We start from the raw sequence: 12444 nt of genomic DNA on the forward strand, positions 1-12444 counted from the left end.
CTTCCTCTTCGCCATCATTCCACTTACGGGTTTCTTCTTCAGTTACACCACTTTCCTCAATGCTTTCTGATCCTCCTGCATCAGGAGAGCAGCCAAATCCTCCATATCCTCGTCATGCAATCCATACTTACTAATCACTTCCTCGTATTTCTGCTGATACTTACCTTTCTGCTTTTTCCGTTCCTGTTCAGGAATACCACTCATTAACTGATTACGTGCCTTTACCCATTGCCACCTAAGAGTGACATACCAGCCTCCTTCTCCTCCACATTCTCTAATCCTTTCATCATCCATTATATACAGCAGTGACAGCCAACCGGTTTGTATGGAGTACACCCGAGCAACCGGTCCAACTGAGTACTACTTCTCTCGACCACGAGACCACTGCTTTGTTAGCACCGTTAGGTTTCCACAAATGATCTCAGGTGGCTTTTCGTACTCAGGACACTGGCACTTTACACAACACAAACTGTACATATACATATACACCAGAAAACAAAACAACAACAACTTATTTATACTTACCAAAAAGTAAAAGTAAACCTGCTTTTTGTCTTTATATTCTCTTATACCTTTACCTTACCTCACCACTTACCGGCTCTTATGGAGCCGTAGATACTATGCTTTTAACGTGTTCAATGAGGGTCTTTAGGGGGCGAACCAATATTCCCCAGAGGCACCCTTCCTCAAGACTTTATCCTGTACGTCTACAGGAATGGACTCCACCCTTACAGTCCTGTAACTGAATTTTAGGCAGATCCCATCCCCGTCGGGGATTTTAACCCAGTGGTTTCCTTCTCCCGTCAAATTAGGCAGCAACCACGCTGAGGATACTACACTATACTCGAATTATTAATTCAACCAAATTGTCTTATCTCTGTAATTTAGTCTCCCTTTTTTTTTTAAATTCACATCACTTTTTTTCTTATATTTCACTTTTACTTTTGTATACTTTTACTTTTATTCTTTTTATCTCTTTACTTACTTATTCACGCAGGTTTTTACTAATTTATTCAGTGTTTTAAAATTTAGATGTGTGATTTGTCTTCGACACCATTCAATTTAGATTGTTCAACAGCAGACTTTTGAAAGAAAACAGGCGTCTGCTTACCTTTAAGAACGACCCGGGTCCGGTGTCAAAAGCAGTCGTCCGTCTGTTTTACCGACCAGTCCTCCGTCATCAATCATGTCGGGATCACCAAATTGTTGGAACTGGAATGTCCTCCCTCAGTTCCGCGTGTTCGTTTGATTGATAAAACGGAGGAGATAAATGTGGTCTCAAATTAGCCGTTTATTAAAACACACTGAATAAAGCAGTTACAGAGCTCTGGGTCAAACTTTCCCTAGCCAATAACAGTCTTTGTCAGGGCACGAAGTCTGACTGACTATTCTTCCCTCGACCCAGTGATAATATTACAGAATGAAATGTGCAATCTTCAGGAAGCTGGCGTGTTCTTCTCCCATAGGTTGAGAACGATGGGATGTCCTGAGATATCACTGTTACTATGCCTCCTGGCAGAGGTCAACCTGCCCTATAAGACAGAGTACAACAACAAAAGCAACAGGCACATCCTATCTGATGTTATGTCTAGTTCACTTCTTGCCCTGTAAGAAACCTTGCAATTACTGAAAAACAAGTTCATGTCTAAACTGCTACTGTTTCACACATACCAAAATGCTTCATGAGTATACTGTAATAATGCATTAAAGTTTAATCTATAATATGATAAAAGTAATCTAATACTACCTTATACCTTAAGCTGTAATGTAATAAAAGTTCCCACACTAGTAACATGGCTTCTCCCTCGCTCTCTCTTTCCTGCTCGGTGTGCCACATGTTTAGTTATTCCTCTGCCTCCTTTAGCGATAATGATACCTGTAATAAGTGTAAGGTTCTGCCAGCTTTGAAGGCGAGGATCACTGATTTGGAAGCGTGGATCCGCACCTTTGAACAAAAGCCAGCTAGTCTAGCCCCGTTAGCTGGTGTGGAGCCACCAAGCTCAGGGTCTGTTAGCGGTCCAAGGGCAGCTCCGGAGCAGCCCGGAGAATTAGCCTGGGTGACAGTCCAACAGAGACATACTCTTAAGCAGAAGCCCACGGCTCATCACCTGCCTGTTCACGTTTCAAATAGATTTTCCCTGCTCAGCAACACATCTGCTGAGAAACCGACTCTGATAATTGGCGATTCCATAGTCAGAAACATGAAGCTAGAAACACCAGCAACGATAGTCAAATGTAATCCTGAGGCCAGAGCGGGCGACATTGAGTCAAATTTGAAGCTCCTGGCTAAGTAAATATGGAAAAATTGTTATTCACGTCGGTAGCAATGACACCCGATTACGCCAATCGGAGGTCACTAAATTTAATGTTGAGTCGGTGTGTAACTTTGCTAAATTAATGTCGGACTCCATAGTTTTCTCTGGACCCCTCCCCAATCTGACCAGCGATGACATGTTTAGTCACATGTCATCGTTCCGTTCCTGGCTGTCTAGGTGGTGTCCAGCAAACGATGTGGGCTTCATAGACAATTGGGCCACTTTCTGGGGAAAACCTGGTCTGGTAGCGAGAGACGGCATCCATCCCACTTTGAATGGTGCAGCTCTCATCTCTAGAAATTTGGCCGAGTTTATTAGCCAACCCAAAGTCTGACAATCCAGAGTGGGGACCGGGATGCAGAGACTTAGTCTAAAACGCCTCTCCACAGTTTCCTTAGAGCCCCTCATACCACATAGAGATTGTGTCTGCCCCTCGAACATATAAATCAAATAAATCAGAATTTAACAAGTTATAAAAACCTAATAAAAATTAAGACCACTCCTCTTATTGAACAGAAAAACAGAACAGTCAGATGTGGATTATTAAATATTAGGTCTCTTTCGTCTAAATCTCTGTTTGTAAATGATTTGATAACTGATCACTAAATTGCTTACTCTGTCTCATTGAAACCTGGCTACAGCAGGATGAATATGTCAGTCTGAATGAATCAACCCCCCTCAGTCATAAAAATTATCATGTTCCTCGAAGCACAGGTCGAGGTGGAGGAGTAGCTGCAATCTTCCACTCAAACATATTAAACTTTCATTCTCAGAACACTCATTTGAGAGCCTCACTCTTAGTCTCTCACATCCAAACTGGAAAACACAAAGACCAGTTCTACTTGTGTGAGGATTTTACAACAGAGCAAATGGTCACTAACTTAAACCAATGTGGGGGTTGAATGTTTGCTTGACCCTTTCATGGTATGTGGTTCTGTCTGTTTTATTGGTTTAGTGTTTTAGGGTAGGAAGGTTGTAAATGACTGCCAACAATTTGTTTCTTTGATGGTAAGAAGACTGAAGATAGTACCTGAACAAACAATGTGGGGGTCTGTTCAGGATTAGTCCAAAGTACGGTATATAAACTGCTCTTGTAACACAGACTGCAGAGGACTTCTACAAGGACGTCCTCTCCGGGCCCGTGATTAAACTTGAGATGATTCATCACACTTGTGGTTGAATTCTGAGAATTAGCAACTCTCAAACTTAAAGAAATTTCTACCACAATTGTCATTGTGTACCGTCCACCTGCCCCTTCAGTTTTTAACTGAATTTCCAGACCTGTCTGATTTAGTGCTTAGTTCAGATAAAGTCATTATAGTGGGAGATTTTAACATTCATGTACACAGTCTCAGCACTGCATTCAGTATTAGATTCAATTAGTTTCACTCAAAATGTTAACAAACCCAGCCACTTTTTCAATCAGACCCTTGATCTTGTTCTGACCTATGGCATCGAAATTGAACATTTAATAGTTTTTCCCCAAAATTCTGTTTTGTCAGATCATTCTTTAATAACTTTTGAATTTAAGATGATGGATCATGCAGCGTTTGGAAGAAAATTCCACCACAGCAGATGTTAATCTGACTACGCTGTTAATAAATTTAAGAAAATGATTCCATCTTTATTTACATTTATGCCAAGTACGAACACAGTGGAGGGCAGCTGCCTCAATCCCACTCCCTACCAAATTGATCATATTGTTGTGCTGTAGCCTTACTGCATAAAACGCTTGATACTGTGGCCCCTCTGAAAAAGAAGTTTGCCCCGTGGTATAATTTACATATTCGTACTTTAAAGCAGGCATCATGAAGGCTGGAAAGGAAGTGGTGTTCCACAAATTTAGAGGAAATTTTTCTAGCCTATTAACATATTAAAAAGCTCTCTGTAAAGCCAGAACTGCATAATATTCATCACTAATAGAGGAAAATAAGAACAATCCCAGTTCTCTTTTCAGCTCTGTAGCCAGGCTGACAAAAAGTCACAGCTCTGCTGAGCCCAGTGTTCCCTTAGCTCTCAACAGTGATGAATTTATGAGTTTCTTTACAAATAAAATCACAACTATTAGAAATAAAATTCATCAGATACTTCCTTTACCTGCAATAAATGAATCTTCTACTACAGTAGCTCTTAAATCATCTGTAAGACCTCAGTTATGTCTAGACTGCTTCTCTCCCATAGATCTCTCTGAATTTACATCAGTAGTTGCTTCATCTCAACGTGTTTCTTAGACCCCATCCCGACTAGACTGCTTAAAGACACCCTGCCATTAATTAACTCATCTTTATTAGACTTAGTAAATTTATCTCTAGTATCAGGCTACGTACCACAGGCCTTTAAGACTGCAGTAATCAAACCCTTACTCAAAAAGCTCAGTCTTGATCCAGGAGTCTTGGATAATTATAGACCAATATCCAACCTACCATTTATTTCTAAAATCCTTGAAAAAGCTGTTGCTAAGCAGCTATCTGACCACTTACACAGAAGTGAACTATTTGAAAATTTTCAATCAGGATTTAGAGCACATCATAGTACAGAAACAGCACTGTTAAAAGTCACCAACAACCTTCTCTTAGCCTCAGATAATGGACTTGTTTCTATACTTGTCCTTAGTGCTGCATTCGACACTATTGACCACAACATCTTATTACAGAGACTGGAGCATGTGACTGGTATCAGAGGAACAGCATTAAAATGGTTCCAATCCTATTTATCGGACAGACTTTTGTTCGTGTGGAAGGTTGATGAACCTTCCACACGAACAAAAGTTAGTTCAATGACCACCAATGGTAGGGCTTTTGGAAGACAAGGTTTCCCATTAGGTCCCCACCAAACTTGATCCCTGGACTCAGCATAAGCTGCTTTCCAGGCTTTTCTCTCCTGTGGTGAAGAGAAACTTTGCAGAGCTGAGAGGGAGAGAAGTGAAGAGTCAGCAGACAAACTGATAGTGTCAAGTGGGAGTGGTCTCAAAGCTGTGGCCGTTGCAGCTGCATCAGCTTTGCGGTTGCCTCTGGAAACAGAGTCATGACTCCTAGTGTGAGCTGCACCTTTGCAGACAGCTATTTGTTTAGGCAACAGCAACGCATCAAGAAGATCAGCAACTTTATCATGATGAAAAATAGGTTTTCCATCAGATTTTAAAAGGTTCCTGTGATGCCAAAGGGCATAGTCATGTGTTATGCCAAACACATATCTAGAATCTACCCAAATCGTCACAGATTTGTCCTCTGCCAATTCACATGCTTCTGTGAGAGCCACTAACTCAGCCGCCTGAGTGTGGTGGTAATGGACCAGACGTCAAAACAGCATGTTCAGAGCAGGCAGCATAACCAACATGACCAGTACCAGTGTCAGAATCTCTGAAAGCTGAACCATCCTGTAAACAGAATGAGGTCAGGATTGGTTAGTGGGGTCTCTTTGAGGTCTGGTCATGGTGAGCAGACCTGTTGGAGGATAGCAACACAGTTATGAGGCTCTCCATCATCAGAAGTCTGAAGGAGAGTTTCAGGATTCAAAACAGTACAATGTTTCACTGTGATGATGAAGAAGAACAGTGTTGTGTCTTAGCCACCTGGCAGTGGACAGGTGAGAGGTTTTCTGTTCTAACAGGATCAGTGAAACGGCATGTGGAACCAACAGAGTGAGATCAGAATGTCATGTGATGTTACAACTGCCTTTTCTGCTGCTGCTACACACGAAGACAGCAAGGGAGACCAGCAGCAACAGGATCCAGTTTAGATGAGAAGTAAGCAACAGGCCTAAGTTTTTCACCCTGCTGCTGTAAAAGCACGGATGTCATACAACAGTTTTTCTCGTCAACAGTCTGCACAGTCCTGATCCTGAATGGGATCAGGAAGTCCAAGTGTTGGAGCAGTTTGTAAAGCCAGTTTCATGTCTACAAACGCCTTTTCTGCATCAGGTGTCCAGGTAACAGTGTCATGTGGCTGAAGTGATGGATGGATTAGTGAGCTCAATGGAGCTTCCAGAACAGCATAATTAGGAATGAAATTCCTGCAGTAGGAGCACATTCCCAAAATGACATCATCTGCTTCCTTGTTTGAGGTTTAGGAAGGTGCAGTAATCACATGACCAAGGAAAATCACTTCACGCTGTACAAACTGAAGTTTAGACAAACTGACCTTGTGGCTCAGTATGATGATGAGCCCTAGTCATTGCTGCTGACGTGAATAACAATCTTACAATATTCACGATGAGCCTTAGCCAGCAGCTTCAAGTTTGACTCAATGTCGCCCGCTCTGGCACCAAGAATACATTTGACTATGGTCACTGGTGTCTCTAGCTTCGTGTTTCTGACTATGGAATCGCCAATTATCAGAGTCGGTTTCTCAGCGGGTGTGTCTCTGAGCAGGGAAAATCTGTTAGAAATGTGAACAGGCAAGTGATGAGCCGTGAGCTTCTGCTTAGGAGTATGCTTCCGTCGGACAGTCACCCAGGCTAATTCTCCGGTCTGCTCCAGAGCTGCCCTTAGACAGCTAACAGGTCCTGACCCTGAGCTTGGTGGCTCCACACCTGCTAACGGGGCTAGACTAGCTAGCTTTTGTTCAAAGGTGCAGAGCCGCGCTTCCAAATCATAAATCAACCAATTTATGACCTATGTTACTGAGGTCTAACTGTTCATTATTTGTTTTGTAATGTAAAAACAAACAAAAGCCAATAAAAATATTTAAGAAAAACAACATAAAGCCATGAAGCCTTTGGTTCTTTGGAGTCTAAGGGTTGATGTAGTGAGTTACACTGACTTGTGTTAAACAGCCAATGGCATTGGCTTTAGTTTGGTACCTGTTCTGCTAATGACTCCAACAATGTGTAGCAAAAGAACACCTTAGGAAGTGAATTCATCTAGCTTTCGCTGCTTCATTATGGGCAGGGCCATATGAGAGATACAGGGCCTGACTATGGTCACAAGCCCATCTGTGACATAGAACGGAGGCTAAATCAAAAATGAGGCATTCTGACCACTGGTGTCTGACTAAGCCAGCCTACAAGAACAATACTGGGTGGTCAGCTGACACACTGTGGATCACTAGGCACAGGAAACACCCAAATATATGGGAAAAACGCATTACAGTTGTATTTGCACCTTATGTCCCATTTAAATCATGATAGTCTATAGGGATTTGGGAAAGATTGACATTATTATTTTGCTAACCCTTCTCCTGGACTCTTGTTGGCAACTACCTCTGTCAAACAGTGTTGAATGCCAAACAATCAGAGTTCCAACCAGTATTTGGACCAAGTTTGGATTATATCAGTGGAGTCAAGGGAACCTGAGAACCAATGATGCTTGCTTGGTATTTAAAAGACTGCATAATATTTCACCTACACTAAATAATTGATATACTCTGACCAGATGATCAGAGTATCAGTATCTATATTTAATGGAGAATGTAGATTTCCTAAAAGATATTCTGCTTTTTTTAACTTTTTCTTCACCCCGGTTGTGTGGTGATTTTAATGTTTTCTCTTTTGAAGTTAAACGAAATCTGACTACCAACATTACCTGCTTCATGTGGTGTCTGCACCTGTAGTTTCATATAAACAGATTCACTGTGTTATCACTGCTGCTGTTGCTTCTCCTTTCAACATTTCAGTCTGTGATAGTCTATGTACAGTGGGTACGGAAAGTATTCAGACCCCTTTAAATTTTTCACTCTTTGTGTTATTGCAGCCATTTGCCAAAATCAAAAAAGTTCATTTTATTTCTCATTAATGTACACTCAGCACCCCATCTTGACAAAAAAAACCAGAAATGTAGAAATTTTTGCAAATTTATTAAAAAAGAAAAACTGAAATATCACATGGTCATAAGTATTCAGACCCTGTGCTCAGTATTGAGTAGAAACACCCTTTTGAGCTAGTACAGCCATGAGTCTTCTTGGGAATGATGCAACAAGTTTTTCACACCTGGATTTGATGATCCTCTGCCATTCTTCCTTGCAGATCCTCTCCAGTTCTGTCAGGTTGGATGGTGAACGTTGGTAGACAGCCATTTTCAGGTCTCTCCAGAGATGCTCAATTGGGTTTAGGTCAGGGCTCTGGCTGGGCCAGTCAAGAACGGTCACAAAGCCACTCCTTTGTTATTTTAGCTGTGTGCTTAGGGTCATTGTCCTGTTGAAAGGTGAACCTTCGGCCCAGTCTGAGGTCCTGAGCACTCTGGAAGAGGCTTTCTTCCAGGATATCTCCGTACTTGGCCGCATTCATCTTTCCTTCAATTGCAACCAGTCGTCCTGTCCCTGCAGCTGAAAAACACCCCCACAACATGATGCTCCCACCACCATGTTTCACTGTAGGGATTGTATTGGGCAGGTGATGAGCAGTGCCTGGTTTTCTCCACACACATACCGCTTAGAATTAACGCCAAAAAGTTCAATCTTGGTCTCATCAGACCAGAGAATCTTATTTCTCATAGTCTGGGAGTCCTTCATGTTTTTTTTGGCTAACTCTATGCGGGCTTTCATGTGTCTTGCATTGAGGAGAGGCTTCCGTCGGGCCATTCTGCCATAAAGCCCCAACTGGAGGAGGGCTGCAGTGATAGTTGACTTTGTGGAACTTTCTCCCATCTCCCTATTGCATCTCTGGAGCTCAGCCACAGTGATCTTTGGGTTCTTCTTTACCTCTCTCACCAAGGCTCTTCTCCCACGATTGCTCAGTTTGGCTGGACGGCCAGGTCTAGGAAGAGTTCTGGTCGTCCCAAACATTTTCCATTTGAGGATTATGGAGGCCACTGTGCTCTTAGGAACCTTGAGTGCTGCAGAAATTCTTTTGTAACCTTGGCCAGATCTGTGCCTTGCCACAATTCTGTCTCTGAGCTCCTTGGGCAGTTCCTTTGACCTCATGATTCTCATTTGCTCTGACATGCACTGTGAGCTGTAAGGTCTTATATAGACAGGTGTGTGCCTTTCCTAATCAAGTCCAATCAGTTTAATTAAACACAGCTGGACTCCAATGAAGGAGCAGAACCATCTCAAGGAGAATCAGAAGAAATGGACAGCATGTGAGTTAAATATGAGTGTCACTGCAAAGGGTCTGAATACTTATGACCATGTGATATTTCAGTTTTTCTTTTTTAATAAATTTGCAAAAATTTCTACATTTCTGTTTTTTTCTGTCAAGATGGGGTGCTCTCTAGATCATCTAGATCATACTCTAGATCATACTCAGCACAGATGTTCCTGTACACTATGTCAGCCAGGCTATTGTCACAATCCTCTCAGACTGATGGAATTTACATTCTTTTCCTCAACCTCATTCAGGGTATGTGTACTCTGCTTGTGTGTGTGTCCCCACGCAAGGAAAGAGATTAGGTGGGCGTGTATGGCAAGCCATTTGAGCATAAATTAGATATCCTTGATATCAGATGTTCATTTCACATACTAGTTCAGTCTTTGTCAGAACTAGTTTGACGTTTGATTGCACTAGTTGGACATGTGATTGCACTAGTTGAACAAGAACCCTTACTAGTTTCTCAGTAACTAGTGGCATTTCTGTTCAGCTAGTTCCAAGAAAAACCTTACTATCAATGCCAGTCACTGCACTAGTAGGGCCAAAGTCCCAACTAGTCAGCTTTTTGATGTACTAGTGGCCCTCTGGACCTCACTAGTAAGGCTAAAAGTCCTACTAGTTAACTAGTGTGCTGAAAGAACTGTGACAAGTTTACTCGTCAAGCATGAGTTTGGCTCACTAGTGAACTAGTGAGATTCAAATGTTTACTAGTTTACTAGTTAATAACAAAATGTCCACTAGTTCCACAGGTGGGGATCATTTTGGCCTTACTTGTTAACTAATTAAACACACAATCTGTGAGCTAGTAAGGTCCAAATGGAGTAACTAGTTGACTAGTGACAATGATGTTCTCCTCACTAGTTAAGTAGTGGAAAACATTTTGTCTCAGTAGTGAAAGTCTGTATCAGACATGTTCAGACTATGACTGAACGTGTCACATTTTTCCTACATGTTGTGCCTTTTGTTTAGCTAGTTTAGCATTTATTGGCACTAGTGAGCGACTATGTGCAACTAGTGAGATATTTGTTTAACATGTTGGTCTTGGTCATGTTGGTCAAGTAAGGCTAAAATAATCCCCACTAGTGGAACTAGTAGACATTTTGGTATTTACTAGTAAACTTGTAAATATTTGAATCTCACTAGTGAACTAGTAAGAACCAATAAACATTAACTAGTTGACTAGTTGGCATTTTATGTTGACTAGTCAACTATTGACTCTCTCTCTATGTCACTAGTTAACTTGTAAGGTCAAAAGCCCCTAACTAGTGAACATTTGGCCCTCGCTAGTAAACATGTAAAGTAAAACATGCAGCCACTAGTGCTACTAGTGGCACTTTAAAATCAACATGTTGCAAATTTAATTTTACACTAAAGGATGATTCAATTCAATTTTTTTTACACAACCAAATATAACCACAAGGTGGAAGCAAACATCCGGACGTATTGTCAGTGACTGCTCTTTGTGGTGCCATGAGCTGGAACGAAGCTGCAACAGAAAGTAATTTTAATTAAGTAATTAATCGTGTTTCGAAAGCACTTGATGTTGCAAGACAGTAATTGGCAGCACAGATAAATGTAGATAACATGTTGACTGCAACAAGAAACACATTTCGGGGGTGAAGAAGAGCAGGTCCGATGACAGGTAAAGCTAGCTAACTGTTACTGGCCTTCATGAACGTTAGCATTAAGTTTTAGCTAAAGCTAGATAAACCGCGTTCATTTCAAAATGATCTTTTCCTTCACTGCAAACGTGCATAACTACAGTCTTTTCACTTCATGTTGGAGTCAGAACTATTAGCTAGTTAGCAATAGCTGGATCCTGGACACTATATAACGTTAGCCTACAGAAATTAAACGAAAACTCAATGTGGTAGAATGATTATATTTATTAAGGTAGCTTAATAGCTTAAGTTTTTTTAATACACACTTTGTATCCATTAATGTAGTGTTTAATTACGTTTTGGAGAAGTTCGTCATATACTTATTACAACATGAATATTTATTTTATTATTTATTAAATACGAGACACTAGCGCCATCATGAAAAGTCAAATGATAAGTTGATTGCACTAATCTATGTCTATGGCTGAGGAGACATGAGAAAGCCTTAATCATGTGGTGATTTTTAATTGTTCTCATAAGTGTTCTCATAATTTTAGGTGGAGGATTAATGTACAGAAGGTTCATTCTGTTTTTTCACAGATACCCATACATCTGCAAATATGACAACAGGAATTTGGAAAGCAAAGCTATTCCTTTGGCCAAATGCTGATCAGACTGCCCTTCCACCTCATGCAGAATGTAGTAAATTATCCAAAATGGGCTTAGGTAACGTACACACTGTATTGGGTTTGAATGTGTGAATGCACTTGAGGTTTGTTCATTTATTTACACATAAAATGCATACCCATCAACATTACAGTTCATTTGCAAGTCCAGGATATGAAGTTCATTTATAGCTATATAGCCAATGTGCAATATAGAAAACAACCCAAAACAATTGTTGTGCTCCACTTTTTTGCAGCAAGATAAGAACATCAGAATGCATATCATATTATAAATTTGACTTTATCTGACATCAGTCAACATACATTAAATACTAAAAGTACTATAAAGTCACAGTTTCACTCTGCTCACACTCATCTATACATATAGTAAGCAGGACATGTGGAAAGTGGAAAGGAAAAACCTAAAAAAATATTTTATCATAAGGTAAAGTAGAATATTTACATTATTTTCTCAGCACATACCTATAGCAGTGTATGTTTTTCATAGCATATAAAGACAAAAAGGATGAATCTAAACAATAAACTAGTAAGCCAAAAATGTGTCAGTATATTGTCAGCATTTCTTTCTTTTCTTTTGTTCAGGGATGCCAAGTCATGATTTGGAAGGGGCAGACTCACATAGAAGTTAAGTACAACTTTCTTGGACCCTAACAGAGTTTAATAATTACATCTGCCGAAGCTTTCCCACAGTTAGCCTTAATGCAATTGGATTTCATCTTGCAAGAGCTGATAAGTCCAGGGCTCTGACAACAATTCAGGTAAATACATTGATATTATTCCCCACAGCAATATTACACTACCTTTAGAGGTGAGTTTTTG

Source organism: Mastacembelus armatus, chromosome 5, assembly GCF_900324485.2.
Source record: "Mastacembelus armatus chromosome 5, fMasArm1.2, whole genome shotgun sequence".
Lineage (NCBI taxonomy): Eukaryota > Metazoa > Chordata > Actinopteri > Synbranchiformes > Mastacembelidae > Mastacembelus > Mastacembelus armatus.